This window comes from Argentina silus (genome assembly GCF_951799395.1).
Source record: "Argentina silus genome assembly, chromosome: 10".
Lineage (NCBI taxonomy): Eukaryota > Metazoa > Chordata > Actinopteri > Argentiniformes > Argentinidae > Argentina > Argentina silus.
In genome coordinates, this window is record NC_139664.1 from 13340734 (window position 1) to 13355550 (window position 14817).

The following is a 14817-nucleotide window of genomic DNA, read 5'->3' on the forward strand; positions in this document are numbered from 1 at the left end:
GGGCTTTAAATATGCCATCAAGCTCACGTTACTGAATGCTGGTCGTCAATGCAGCCTGTGTTCTGCAGCTAAGCAAGATCAACAATGGTCTATCTTTCATAGCAAACATAAACACATGCTCACATTTACATCATCCTAAACAAACAACCCCCCCCCCCCCCAATGAGGAAACAATCAGCAAACACTGATCACGCTTTGTTTAGAAGGAGTGAAAGAGAGAAACAGGAACCTAAACTGTTAAAGAACTCATCCCTTCCTGACTTGGCACAGACAGGCCCTGTTGTGCGTGCAGTCTGACACTATCTCCTCATAAATCCCTGTCAACAGCGAGCATGTCTCTCCCCCCGACGCGCTGAAGAACCCAGTGACCTGACAGACAAGGCCTGCGTGCCTGCCTGCCTGCCTGCCTGCTACTCTCCCCTCCCCCTCTTCCCCTCACCTCACCCCACAGACTCAACCCTCATCCACCCCCCTCCCCGCCGCCAAGCCTCGCTCCTCTCCCTCAGGCCAGCACTGCTGGCAGACGCCGCTGACAAGCACTTCCTCTCACTGAGGTAAACACCTGGGTAATGAGCTCACTGCAAAACAAAAACACCCGGGTAACATTCATAGCCCTCCCTCCCCACGTGAAGGCTGGGCTTATCTACACTGTAGAACAAGCTTGAATAGTTTGACTCCTGTGTGAAGGTATGCTGTGGTGTGGTGGTGTTGTGTGTATGTATACATAACCCAGGAGGGAAATTGCTATACAGGAGGAGGTGGAGGATTCACAACCAAGACAGAGGGGCATGGTCACTTTCATATGTCACATAAACATTAGTGATTGACTGCTTTCTGAATCATCTCAATTGGCTTATAAATTCCTGAACAGTTTTTCAGTATTCCTGAGCTAAGACATACAATAGAACTTACAGTAAGTCAGGCACCATATCAGAGTTAATTGGGCCTGAGCACACATGGTATGTCTGTACGTGATAGGAAAGGCTGACATTGAAGAATGTGACCAATTCTAATTTTAATTGCCAATGTATAACTCAATATTTATGGGGTTTGGCTGGATGAATGAGGGAGTGGATTTAGCTATAAAAGCATATTTCTTATCACAATTGAGAAGTGCTTTAACATGACTAAAGCCCTTTGAAGTCAGATTAATAATATTGGATAGATCTGTTTTTGTTCAAATAATAGAATTGAACAGGAAAATGAAATTATTCGACAGTGCCAAAGGTAATATTTCTCTTAGTACTTCCTCTTTCTTCTGCAAAATTAGTCACATGCTGAGTTTTTAAAATGACAGATTTTCATTCTCTTCATTAAGATGACTTCCTCATTGTATGTAAAAAGCAATACTGCCCAGGAAGACCTGATTTAAAAAAAATAATCATAATTTTCTCAGTTTGTAACCTTTTTAAAATATACTACTTTATTCTCTTAATCATTTGTGACTTAAAGGAGCAGGGTGTAAGTTTGTTGGAAACCTGCCATCTCTGGCCACCATGACGAAATTCAGTTTATATTTTCAAACAACAACATCCTCCCTAATAATAATTTTATCCCCCTGAAATGGACTTGCAGTGTTAGACATTAGCTGCTGTGTTTCTGCATGGACACATGATTGGAAGAGGCAGCCACCAGAAACAGAAAGGCAAAAATTGGCGAGTCTACTCCCCTAGAACACCCCTTGCAGTAACAACATGTTTATATGCAAACCGAGTGTCATGTAGAACACATTATTTTTAGAAAGAGCTTTTTCCGGACCAAAACAGCGTAAATGAAATATTTCTTTCAAGGGATCTCATTCCCTTATCGCTACCGATTAAACAGCCATTACAACCATTAGCAAGCTTTCAGAAAGCTTGAATGTTACATACTGGACCTTTAAAGGTTCTTGAAATTAAATTGGACATCTCAAGTTTATGGTTACAGTAATTTTTCGTCTGCATATTATTGTAGAGAACCATATTCATTCTGAGTAGTGTGATTCCTCAAATGTGTTTTGATTGCTCTTGTTAATTACAGTGAAGTACCCTGGATCCACACAACTATGCTTTGGGTTTGTTAGCAGCAAAATTGCTGTCATTATAGACACTATCATTGCCCTAAAACCTTATGTAATGGATAAGCTTGGCTCTATCTGGACACACAGAGCCGAAGCTGGGGCTATGTAATTACTGTCCTCACTGGAGAAGTCAGAGAGTAGAAATAAGCAGCTGTTTTGGCATTAGGGCCTTTATTCATGTAATCAGCAGGGAAAGAACAAGGGCACTTACCCAGGCAAATCTCATCTTGAGCCTCCAACTCTGCATCACAGCCTCCGAAATCTGAAACAAAATATTGTGACAAATTTAGAAAATGTCTGGAAGCACTGTGTTTCTTTTATTCCGAATATCATCGTGACTGCTAAATTGTATTCAAGACGTGACTGTGAATGCACTGAAGACATGCACTGAATCAGGCCTAGCTCTGTCACGCCTCAGGGTCAGGAGCTGAGCTGAGCAGCCCAGGCCCCTTACAAACCACAATTGAAGCACAGAGGAATGGAATCAGCCACAAGCATTCAGTTTTATGCACCTAATCATGAGATATAACTGTTTCTATCACAGAAACTTTGGCATCCTGCAGAGGACAGAATGATCTCCAACAAACATAGTGTGTGTGTATACATTGGATGAATAATTCACCCTACGGCTATAATGTAGATGCTGCAGCTGAGGACATGGATACAGAAGGTTCCATTGTGAATATGAGAACTGGTGTCACAGTTCACACAACATGTTGTCACAATAAGAGGCTGTGTTAATGTGTTGCATAATCCAAACCCTGGTCACTGCCATCGATCATGAACACGCTTCACAGAGAACCAAAGCACTCACTGAACTTGGTTGCTGATCGCCTTGCTCACAAAGCTGCGTTTTGAGAAGATGCTGATCTTCAAATTCCCATGGGCTCTTGTGGACCACTGCCAATGGAAATTACAAACACTATACTGTGTCTTAAGAGAGCAAAACAACCTCAAAGTAGTTCACATCTGTATTTGCATCTTGTTTCATCCCAGGCTTTGCAGTGTTTCAAAGGCATTAAGAGAGAATTTATGAGGGCATTCACAGTAACAGTGATGATAAAACAAAGATTTGTTTTCTCAGAAGTTCACATAGGGCCTTATTGTGGGTTACTGTTATGTGCCTCTTTTCCCACTCTGAGTGGTTTCAGTGGCTTGATGCGACCGCGTTATTGGTTCATGGGCTTTAAATTGGAGGGTGTGTTTCTCTGCAGCAGTCAACAGCAGTTAAACCATTTCAAATTAGTGGTGTGAACCATAATGTCATAGAAAAAGCAGAACTGGAGCAGCCAGAGGGCAATTAAACAAAAGTACAGAATCCTAAATTGTTTTCAAACAATATTTCAAACCTGAAGAAGAAAAACTCCTCTGGTATGACACCCATCACACCCAGAAGAGCTCAAACAAAGTGCAAAGTATCAAATACTAGGTCAAGCTTATTTTTAGCATCTTTGTGTAATGTAGATCTTATATGATATGAGATGCCACAAAAGGAGATTAAAAGAAGATAATGTTTCCACCTTGATGGGTTGACGTAAACACACCTAACCTCATAGCCTCATCTCCTCAGAGCTGACGTCTCCCTTCATCCTAATTCAACTATAGCTAATGGTTAGGCATAGGTTGTCTCCATACTTGGAATTATAAAGACAAAATCATATTTGAATGTTTAACTTTTTCCCTTGATATTGCTCTTGTGAGGTGCCCTTGTCAAATACAGTACAGTATAAGGCATTGCCGAGAGGTCAAGAAAGCTGCTGAGACATATTTACATACTGTAACGTATGTCCTTGCATACTCTGCAATGGAGCTAGATGCTTTGGAACCTTGACATAATCATAGAGGATGACAACTGTCTGCTCTAATTTCTATGGAGTTAAACCATGTCCTCTAATTCTCACCAAATCCTTTTTAATTGTAGGCTATAATGTCCATTTGTATAAAAGAAGAGTTTCACCCCTAGTTTTTCTCTCTTTCTCTTTAGGACATGACTAAAGTGATTTTCCAGCATGCCTCTTTCTAACTGTAATGTGAGAGTTGAAGGCATGTCACCATTCTGGAATGCACCTCCATGTTAACCCTCCGCAGAGCTTGTCTAGGTCTGATTGACAGACGGTGAGCCACAGTATGGAATGTGCGTTGTGACTGTTGGCACTGAAGGAACGCAGGAAGATTATTTGTCTCATTGTCACTGATCGGTTTTGAAAGGAGGTGTTCCACTTAGTAAATTTGTTTAATGAGATAATTATAGTAATGATGACTACACACAGTATGGAATTCAATGTATTACTCCCTCTGTGGATTGACAATGAATTTATTAGAATTAGTGCGATGCGACTGTCTCCCTTCAATGAAAACATATAGAAACACAAAAAGAATGGGGTCAAATTAAATGGGAATAAAATTAAATGGATTCGTCATAAGACCTTTACAGAATATAAAATGTTGTTTATCAAAGTAGTCATATTACATCTGTTTCACCTATGCCCCTTCCAAATGTTTCTGCAAAACCCTTGCATATAGAACAGGCCCCTGATCTGCAGTTAGAATCTTATGAGGCCCTTGTTTGCATGCAGTTGAGGTCATGGAAACTGGCAGGGAGTGTAGCTCTGGATTAGCCACGACATGCCTCCAGTGCAGCAGGAATGCTAGTTCATCCCACACACGTTTAGATCTGGAAACTGGGTGACTACGTTCAATGACCTACTCAGACACTTTTGAAAGACTTAGTTGCTTCACATGAAGCAAATTGTTTAACCAGTTAACTAGCCTCTCTATTGTGATTTGAAACCTAAAAGTAAGAATAAGAACACTCCTTGATTCAATGTGCAAAAGAGTCAAGTTTCTTGCATGAACCTAAAAATACAAATTTAAATCACACTATGTGAATGCATTTTGATATATTTCCACTTCCTGGTGAAAGCCACCTTTCCCCATCTGGAAAGAATTAGAAAATATTCCTAAAGTGGCACACCCCATCCAGAAATGGAAGTGCAAACCAAATGCATCTCATGTGTTATGTTTACCTAGACCAATTTGCACAGGTGAAAGGACGGGCGTCTGGAAGAAGTATTGACGTTTCTGGGGACCGTAAGCCTGAAAGCACAGACTGTAAAACCTTGTACTAAACGACTGAGGGAGAAATCGGACTAGTCAGCATAACAGAGGGAGGAATCTGGACATGTTAAAGACTAATCCCTCAAGATAACCACAGGCTGTTGGGACCTGTGTATCTCACAGCAGCTTCAGTATATCATTGCATACATTTATGCTCACATGCACACACAAGGCTCCAGTGAAATTACAGTGCTAAGCGTTACCGTGCCTGGTTTTGGTTTAGCCCGCTTCGTTAATTAGCGCGTTTGTCTTAGCCTTGTGGTGGTGATGGCTGCAGCACACCACAGTTTCACATAGGCCTACCCACTCACTAGGGCCTCGCTAAATCCTAAATGCAGATCATTCATCCTGAGGTGTATTTTGAGAAAGCGACATTCACTCCCTTGGTGAAACACTAGCACTGTGAAGTCCACCAACCGCAATGGATCACTCATACCCCCTTTATCTTTCCCTCCCCCTACCCTCTCTCTCTCTCCCTCATCTTTTTCAGCAGGCCTAGTTGCTGTGGTCTGTTTACCAACTCTCCCTCCTCACACCACAGATGGACCTTGAGGATTCTGTTTATTTATCCCTGACATGAAAGGGACTAGCCGGCAGACAAGACGATCAGTCCAAGTCCAGTCTCCTACCCCCGCTGGCCTGCTGCTGAAAAGAGATGTATAAGCAACCCTGTGAAATGGGAGGTGCATTTTCTGAAAGGTTCGGGTCAGAAAAGCTCATACCTTTTCTCCAACTTCGCTATGGAGAAGATTTACACTTTTGTTTTTATTTATACAGCAAATTCCAGACACCATACTATTTCATTAGAAAACATGACTTCCAAAGTGCTTGAGGTAAAGATCTCTTCATGGAAGCAATAATAATAACCTCATTTTCCCTTACTTTTGATTTATGAGGGAAAGTGGCAACGTACTCCCTATTTTGATTTGCAGCCAGGTTTTAGAAGAAAAAAACTCCCACGTCTCACCTCAGGTTTCTGAATGTAAGTAGTGTAAGCATGGGGCTTATTTCATGCTATTTCCTCAAGTACACATTTGAGCCACATCTCTAGGATTTTCCCCTCTGCCAAGTAATCACAAAAGAGGAATGAATAACATTACCCAGATGAGACAGTGTTGCACGGCTGACCATGAAAAGGGTCACCCAGTGTTGTACATATGCTAATGGAGTCTGCTACAGAATACTTCATGTGAAGGATTAAGCTATTTAATTAATGCAAATTTTAATTTGGGGTTGGACACAATTGGTAAGCGTGGTTGTGAAGTGAAATTCGGTTTCAGATTTAAAAAATGAATTTCACAATGGCAATCAAAAATACACAAAATAGCATTGGGTAAATGTTGATTGTGGGTTCAATGAATAGAAGTATTTGAAAATAATTGTCATTGTTGTAGCATGTACAATCCTATATTCTGTCTAGTAGCACAGAGCAGACCTGGCCAGATGAGGTTTTGTGAAAGGAATGTGCCCTCTCACACAGTTCTGGCCAGCTGGATAATAGGAAGCCAAGCGGTCCAAAAAAGAAATCCCAATGTTTGGGACCCCTGCCGTTTTCCCTGGGACTCTCGCAGTGTGCAGCCTTCTCTTTGTGCACTCTGCTTATGCTCGTTTCTGGGGCTGGCCTGCCCCTGCTACCTGCCTCCCTGCTCTCCATCTGCACATGAATCTCCCTTCAGCTGCAGCAGAAAGGCCAGCTTCCTTTTCATAACCACCACCCCCAAGGACACACAGAGGCCACATGAGCCCTCCATTGTCCAGCAGCTGAGAGGGACTGTTCCAAACAGCATGTGACCTTGGCCTAGGGGCTTTCTGGAGCCAGAGGAGGAGGAGGAGGAGGAGGAGGAGGAGGAGGAGGAGGAGGGGGGGGGGTAGGATAGGTAGGAGATAGAAAACATGGAGTAGGAGTTGGAGCAGAATACTGAGTAGGGGCGAACAGGTGCAAGTCCTATCTGGGCCCACCGGGTCATCAGATATGTGGCTGTGCATTTACCAAAAATCTGTATGACAAATGATACGAAGAGAGAGGTAGAGAGAGAGAGAGATGGGGGAGCGAGAAAGACAATTTTCAATAGTTAGCTCCTGTTTCCAACATGAATGAATGCTATGAATTCTCATGAATATCTCATACACAAGTACACTGGACTAAAGGCACTGGCCAAATACTGTAGCCGGCCTCCACTGCCTCTAGACTGTAGGGGGGGAAGTGGATTAATCCCTAGGCCCAGTATCACCCTGTATGGGGGCTTTCCCAGTGAATAAGGACTCTTTGTCTGACCCAGAGCTGCCCAGCCGAAATCTGACACTCTGACAAACAGGAAGTGATTAGACCTGGGCAGAATCAGCATGACCCCCTCTCTCCATGCTGTTCCATTTGACATGTCAAAGTTCGGCCAGGAGAGGAGAGAGAACTGTAATATCTAGTCCAGTGTGAAAGACAAAACAAATCCCCCTTAGCCTTGCTACAACATGAAGTTTGAACAGGTTGCATGATGGAAGGATGTGTGACTGAGCCTTTTTTCAGGCTCATTCTATTGAAATACAAGCCTCAAAGATAGTGTTGCAGTGAAAAAAGAACACATATCTTTGAAATCATATGAGTAATGTTAATTACATCTCTACTACTTACAAAATGTGTATGTCTATCAAAGTTTAAAGGAGCAGGGTTTAAGTCTGTTTGGAAATCTGCCACCGTGGCAAATTTCAGTTTGAAGTTCCAAACAACAGTATCCTTCCTAATATAATATAACCCCACAGAAACGTGAAAATCAGCGATTATTTCCCCTAGAATACCTCTGGCCAATAACAACATTTGTGTACAAACCAAGTGTCGGGTAGGACACACTTTTCGGGACCAAAACAGTGTTCATAAAGCTGTTTTAGAAAGCTTGAATGTTCCATATTGCACCTTTAATTGTAGTGTTTGCAGAATCTTAGATACAGCCTTACCAAAAGCAATTACCAGAAGACCTTTGAAAGCAATGTTTACAGATTTACTGCAGTCTTTGAATAAGTGGGAAGCATAATATTACTTCCTTATTGAGATTTGAGAGCAGATTTATGCAGAGTTTTATGAGAGAATATAGCATGTTGAGTAATGGGAGGTAAACTGAAAAATACCATCATAATACCAAACAAACATTAACATTCAAAATGACAAAATGAGGCTGAAAGATATTCCGCAATAATATTTTACACCCTTACTTTACAAAAAAAAACTCACAGATACCCAGAAAGAAAAATATATAAAACAATAAAAACCTGCAATAAACGTATTTAACACTATTTCCTCTTTGTCTCGTTCCCAGAATAAAACTGAACCCTTTAAGCTCAACAACCATAAGGTGCATTACATCACCTACTAAGAGTTTAAAGAGGGAAAAAACATGGTTTCATCTAAAAAATTAGAAAACCTCCTCAAAACCCCCAAAAGCCAAAGTGTCCAGAGCAGCTCTTTAATCAGTCTGTGAGTGCAGCAAAGAGATGCAATAAGATGACATTTTCAAGCAGTAAATTGGGATGTCTTCCATGTGGGTCTAATTGCATGCCTGGTGTTGTCAAAGCGTTGGTGGGTGACAGCAGGTGAAAGCTGAGCCGTGTTTTTTGGGGGAAAGAATTTAAATTCGCCTCATCTCTGAATATGAGGCCCCATGACAATCAAGCCGCCCGATGTTTGGCTGCGCCTGCATGCGGTGCTGTATTTACCCATTCCCTCTGTCCCTGTCAATCGCCTGTCAGTGTGTCAGGTAGTTATTGTGCCGTACGGGTGCACAAGCTGCCAGCCTGATTATTTATGTGAAAACTCCTTGGATAAGTCTTCCATCACTCTCCTTCCAGGGTCATTGCGTTAAGAGGACTAAAGAACTGAACTACCTTGTGTACAGGGGAGGCTGGTGGAGGTAGGGTTTGATACCATTCCTCATTCCATTCTATGCATTACATTGAGCCTGTCCTCCGATTTATACCTCCTCCAGCCTCCACTGCTGTTTTACTACTACTGAGGCCCCTACTGTACTGTACAGTATGTGATGAGGACTTTTGGGATAAACAAGACCACGTTCATCTGTTTGACAGCTGCAGTAAATGATAAACAACAACATAAGCACTGTATGTTAGATATCTGATATACTGTACATACATATGGATAACATCATTCTGCTAGATATCTTTCTGTGAGACTTCCTGGTATGACTTCTCTTTGTGATACAAAGTATTTGAAATCCAGACTCTCTTTTCATATCCCTCTCTCTCTCTCTCTCTCTCTCTCTCTCATGACTCACCCTTTCCCCCTGTATCTTTTACTTGTCTAAGGTTTGTGTCTATAAAGTGGTAATTCCAATCCTGGAGTGAAAGAAAATACATCTCTTGACTTGATGGCTCATTCCCTGTTATTCTTTACTGTAATTGAAAGTGGAAGAGTGTAGCAGGCAGATGGAAAATTGTAACAATAATAAACATTTATATTGCTCATTTATATGGAAAAATCTAATCTAACCATGGCTCTATACAATCAGAGGGCAATGAAAATATATAACTCAGATATGTATGGCTGCACAATGCTCATTGAGAACAGAATAGTGTATTCATCACAATGCAGTTACATTTTAGAAGAACAATAGTATAGATTGTCTTGAATGTAAAACAGTTTATCTTCATTTGGAGAGATGATGTAAATACAATTTCTTCTTGGGTTTTATGTCAACAAGCAGGGGGCACTTGTCTGCAGTGTCAAGTGAACTTACATTATTCTAGGTTAACAGATACGAAAGCCATGCAATAAAATTGAAAGGACCGCTCTTTTAGATACTTTCATTTGCTGTTTGATTGCCAGATATGTCTATTATATCTCAGCTATACCCACATGGTATACCTCATTTATGTTCACTCATATACTGAACCACACTGAATACTTGTATGAAGTGCACTTCCAACGGTATGTCCGGCACATCTTAGCTGAACATTACCCTTGCCGCACAACAAGCTATTCAAGCTCACACACACAAATACATGTAGATGAATACACAGGAGCATGTATATACATGTTCTCCCCCTACAGTAAACCAAAACAATCAGCATCAAACTCTCTTCATCCGTTATATATAGATTGAAATCAATCAGGGAATTCAACTAATCAATGTCTGCCTTGTGATTTTTACAGTCTGCTTGAGAGACAGAGTGGGCCTCAAAGAAGCAAACCTGTGTTGAAAGGGAGAGAGAAAAACTCTTCTTTCATCAAAGTGGGAAAACGCATGAAGAGGAGCAAGACTACGATGACAGTGTTGTATAAGTGTGTGTGATAATGACTGACTCATTTCTGTCTGAACAGACCAACTGTCTAACTGTGACTCCACAATGAAAACGGGTAATGAAACAGGATACCCACCCTGAAGCTTAAAGGGAAACGGGTGCCCTGGTCTGAACGGACTCTATTCCCAAACACACTTCCCTCATCTGTATTCCACACAACAACGCTCCAAACAGGAGGGCATGCCTGGCACTGCCAAGTTCAAACTCTTTTTTGATGTTATTCCAACATTTTATAAATATTTCATTTTTTGTACTTGTTCATCAATTATTCACCTTTAGTGGTCCAATTTAACAAAAACATTTTTTTTCTGAAGGAGCTTGTCTGGTCTATATGGGAGTGAATGAGAAAATCCTGAGAGAGATGGATAGAATGTGCCGCACAGCTAAAACCTCATTTTTGACATGGGGAGTTTAGAAAGGAGATCGTCCTCAGGAATAAATTATCGGTGCATTAGCATAACATGGCAAAAGAGCCATTCAATCTAGGATAAATTGCCTCACGTCTTCAGCCACGGCAAATTGTCCTCGTGACAAGTGTATTTTTATCTTTGAATATGAATACATAATATTCTTTGTCTTTGATAACCCTGTTATCATTTTCATGTTTCTTGTTGAAACGTGACCACATGGCAGAATTCATCTGAACATGCCATTGAGCTAACCCCCTTTATGTGAGCCGGTACTATGCTGTATACTGTGTTTGTGTATGGAACTTGCTATGTGTCAAGGGTAATGTTCAGCTAACCCAACATGGATATATTGTGTATCTACTGTATATGATTACAATGCAATTCCTACAAGTTCTAGTGTGATGCATGAGTGAACACAGTGAAGTATATTATCAGGGTACATTGTATAGCTGAGATATAGTAAACACACCTGGAAATCCAACAGTGAGTGAAACAGGCAAGAACTCCCTGGCTACTGCATATTAATGTCAAATGGTGCAAATTCAGTGCTCTCATGCTCAAGCACCCAAAGCATTACAACTTGAGGCCCTTCGCAAGTACGTCTCCTCTGCTATACAACTACAAACCAGTAGTGCCCAACATACTGTATCACTCCACCCACCATAACACAAATACTGTATAAGTGTAATGATGTTCAGTTTCTAAAGTAGAATCAGATGTCTGGGGCATCCCTGTTTGGGCTCACTCAGATACTGTTACTTCAACAGGGAGGCCTGGTGATCATGGTCAATGATGGCAGAATTCCAGTGTGCTGCTGGAACAACCTCAAAGGCTTTCCTCCCTTAAAAATCCCTATTGGATTTTAATTTAAAGCTGTCAGGTAGATGAAACGGAAAAGTCTAATGAACCAGCAATACACCAGTGTAATTTAACTTCCCATGTGGTGATGGCCTTTGGATTATTTGCATATTTGTTCCATTTTTCTATTGATTAATTATTTACAAAGAACATTCGAGGAACAAAGTGGGACGTCAGTCACAAACAATGATCACTAGTGTATATGTACTCTGTGTATATATAATATATATATATATATATATATATATATATATATGTGTGTGTGTGTGTGTGTGTGTGTGTGTGTGTGTATATATATATATATATATATATATATATATATATATATATATATATATATATGTGTGTGTGTATATATATATATATATATATATATATATATATATATATATATATATATATATATATGTGTGTGTGTGTGTGTATATATATATATATATATATATATATTGTTTCAATCAAGTCAGTGTCCCCAGATGCAAAAGTGCTAGCTATGCAAGTGGAACCTTTCTCCACTCTTGCGGAATGTGCTTCTTTTGTTGAGTTAATGATTACCACACAAAAAGAGAGTTGAGGGGAAGCAAGATCAAACAGCAAAAAAATTGTAAACAAAAATGTGCTGGAAGGGCCACCTCGCCACCACTGCCACCCTGTCTCAATGCCTAGCCAGGAATAACAATGCATTATTCATGACCTGACGTCTAGTCCACAGACACAAGTCAACGTTGCATTTATTATTCATTGAAAACATCTCACATGATGAATTCTTAAACAAATGGGTTTCCACTATTCTTTTCTCTTGTTTTTGTTTTTACACAGATTTTTGGAAGCAGGGAGGATGGAGGGCCCTGTGTTTTACCCAAAAAGTTTGGGAAAGGTGTAAATTAATGAGAGGCAAATACATTGAAAGCAAATTAACTCTACAGGAAAATACTGTAGGGACATATCTAACTAATATGTAACTGATTTCATAATATTGATACAGTAAAAGTTTCAATGGCTGCCCAAAGGTGGGTTTTTTCGATATTATAACAGGTTTATAGTTTAGCAAAGGGATTGAGGGACATTGTTATCAGAAACATATTTCAGATTTCTTCACATCCAAACACGCAATACTTTAATTGAAGGACATGTTGTGAAGTGAAGTTCACACAGTTTCTTACAATGCAGTTTTAAGGTGCCCTCTATTACCCACTAGCTGCTCTGAGCAGCACAATATTAAGGGGCCACTAATGAATATAACCTTGTTTGGTCAAGAGCATTAACTGAAAAGTGTCTGTATCAACCAAGATAAATACAACTGATTTGACATAGAATTAGAACCACATCTTTACATGTTTTAAAGACTTAAAGGACTCTGTGCTTCTGCTAAGGTCAATCCCCTTTAGCCCATCTTCTTCTCTGTGGTTTGAATAAGTACATCATAAATACTACATCATAGGCTAGCTCAGACTAAGCACTGTTTAACTGTACATAATAAGCAGTAACTGTTGACTGGATACCTCAGACGGTTTTCAAGGAGTCAGGGAAATATTTTTGCCAAATGGTTTTTAATCACATTTCGACAAGAACATGGAAGAAAAACTTGTATCTATTCTTAATTGTATCTAATTTAGGCATTCTTATCTAGCCATCCACAAGAGGATCTGCATATATTGGTGACCTACTTACTGAAAGCTGTATGAGGGTGGGGCAAGCTAGTTGGAAGAATTTGTGCCCCCCCATGTCTTCCCATGAACGCCATGAAAGGCCGAAAACATCAAGGAATCTTCACTGCCAATGCATTGAACACAGTGATTTACGTCTGTTCTTCAACTATTAGATTGCATTGCGTCAGACCATTGCATCCATGTTAAAGAGGGTATGTGTCTGTTAGTGTCTCTATCTGTCTGCCTGCCTGCATGCCTGCCTGTCTGCCTGTGAGAGAGAAAGAAAGAGAGAGAAAGAGATAAAGAGAGAGGGAGTGGGAAGTACCAAAGTCATAAAACTGTACCGATGGCTTAAACATAAGATTGTGTCCAAATCTTTCATATCACTAAACCTAATCTGGAACTGTGAATATCAGTACACAGATCCAACATGCTAAAGCCATGAAGTAAAGGTATGCCCCCGGTGAGCATCAGCCATATATGTTTTCAGGCTGTTTGAGCCACAGAGTTGATTTACAGTAGATAACTGACTTCTAAAAAATGAATAGGGATCACCAGAAGGTTTCACACAACTGTATTATAAATTCAGTTGCTGCAATAGTGAGTGGAGTTATGATCAAACATTAATAGGGAAAGTCTAGAGCCTATTTGACTTCATATGATAAGGTGATTGAGCCACAGTTGAGTTGCACTGTGGGCATTAAACACAAAACACAAAAAAGAGTTCTGTGGTCCACAGATGTATGGTAGTGTAGGCTTTAGACACATTTCTACTGTTGAACTAGTAAGACTGGCCTACACTATTCAACTCCCATTTCATGCAAAAAGTCTCCAATGCATCTTCAACGATCCCTGTGAGGAGCACTTCTTATTGCACTCGTGGTGAAATGTATCGTCATGGAGCCCTTGGGAGCATTTTTCAACCACTGAAGAAGCCGACGAGTCTCAAAGGTAGAGAGAAGAGAGAAAGAAAGGACTGCTGAGTAAAAAAGCCACATTAGATGACAGAATACAATAAATGCCACAGACCCATGATGGGGTGTGGTGTCTGGCATTACTTCTTAGACCTACAAGACAATAAAGTGTAAAAAGAAATTTCCACATCTGCAAATGCACAGTATCTCTACCCCACATTTATATTCCATGTGTGGTTTCTGTAATTTGTGGTTGCATGAGTGCTCCCGGCAGCTTATTGCTGAAGCGTGTCAAGAGGTTGTCTTTATTTCATTTGGCTCTTTATTGCTAATCCATCTCAGTGGTATGTATTCATATGCACTGGGCGCTGAGGACACGCCTCATACTCCATATCCCTGAGAGACTGAGTCACGAGACAGGAGACAATCCAAAACATCATACATGAACCACCACCGTTTCTAAAAGACCCATTTCTGATTCTCAAAGCCTGCCACCCTCTCTGTGG

General features: G+C 40.6%; 1 long non-coding RNA gene across 1 annotated transcript in view; it reads right to left on the minus strand.

The window, feature by feature from the left end:
* LOC310810451 overlaps positions 1-14817 on the minus strand; it is a 72136-nt gene that overhangs the window by 25613 nt on the left and 31706 nt on the right. The window contains exon 3 of the long non-coding RNA XR_014554436.1: positions 2271-2321. This is a non-coding gene — a long non-coding RNA (uncharacterized lncRNA). The remainder of the gene's footprint in view (positions 1-2270; positions 2322-14817) is intronic.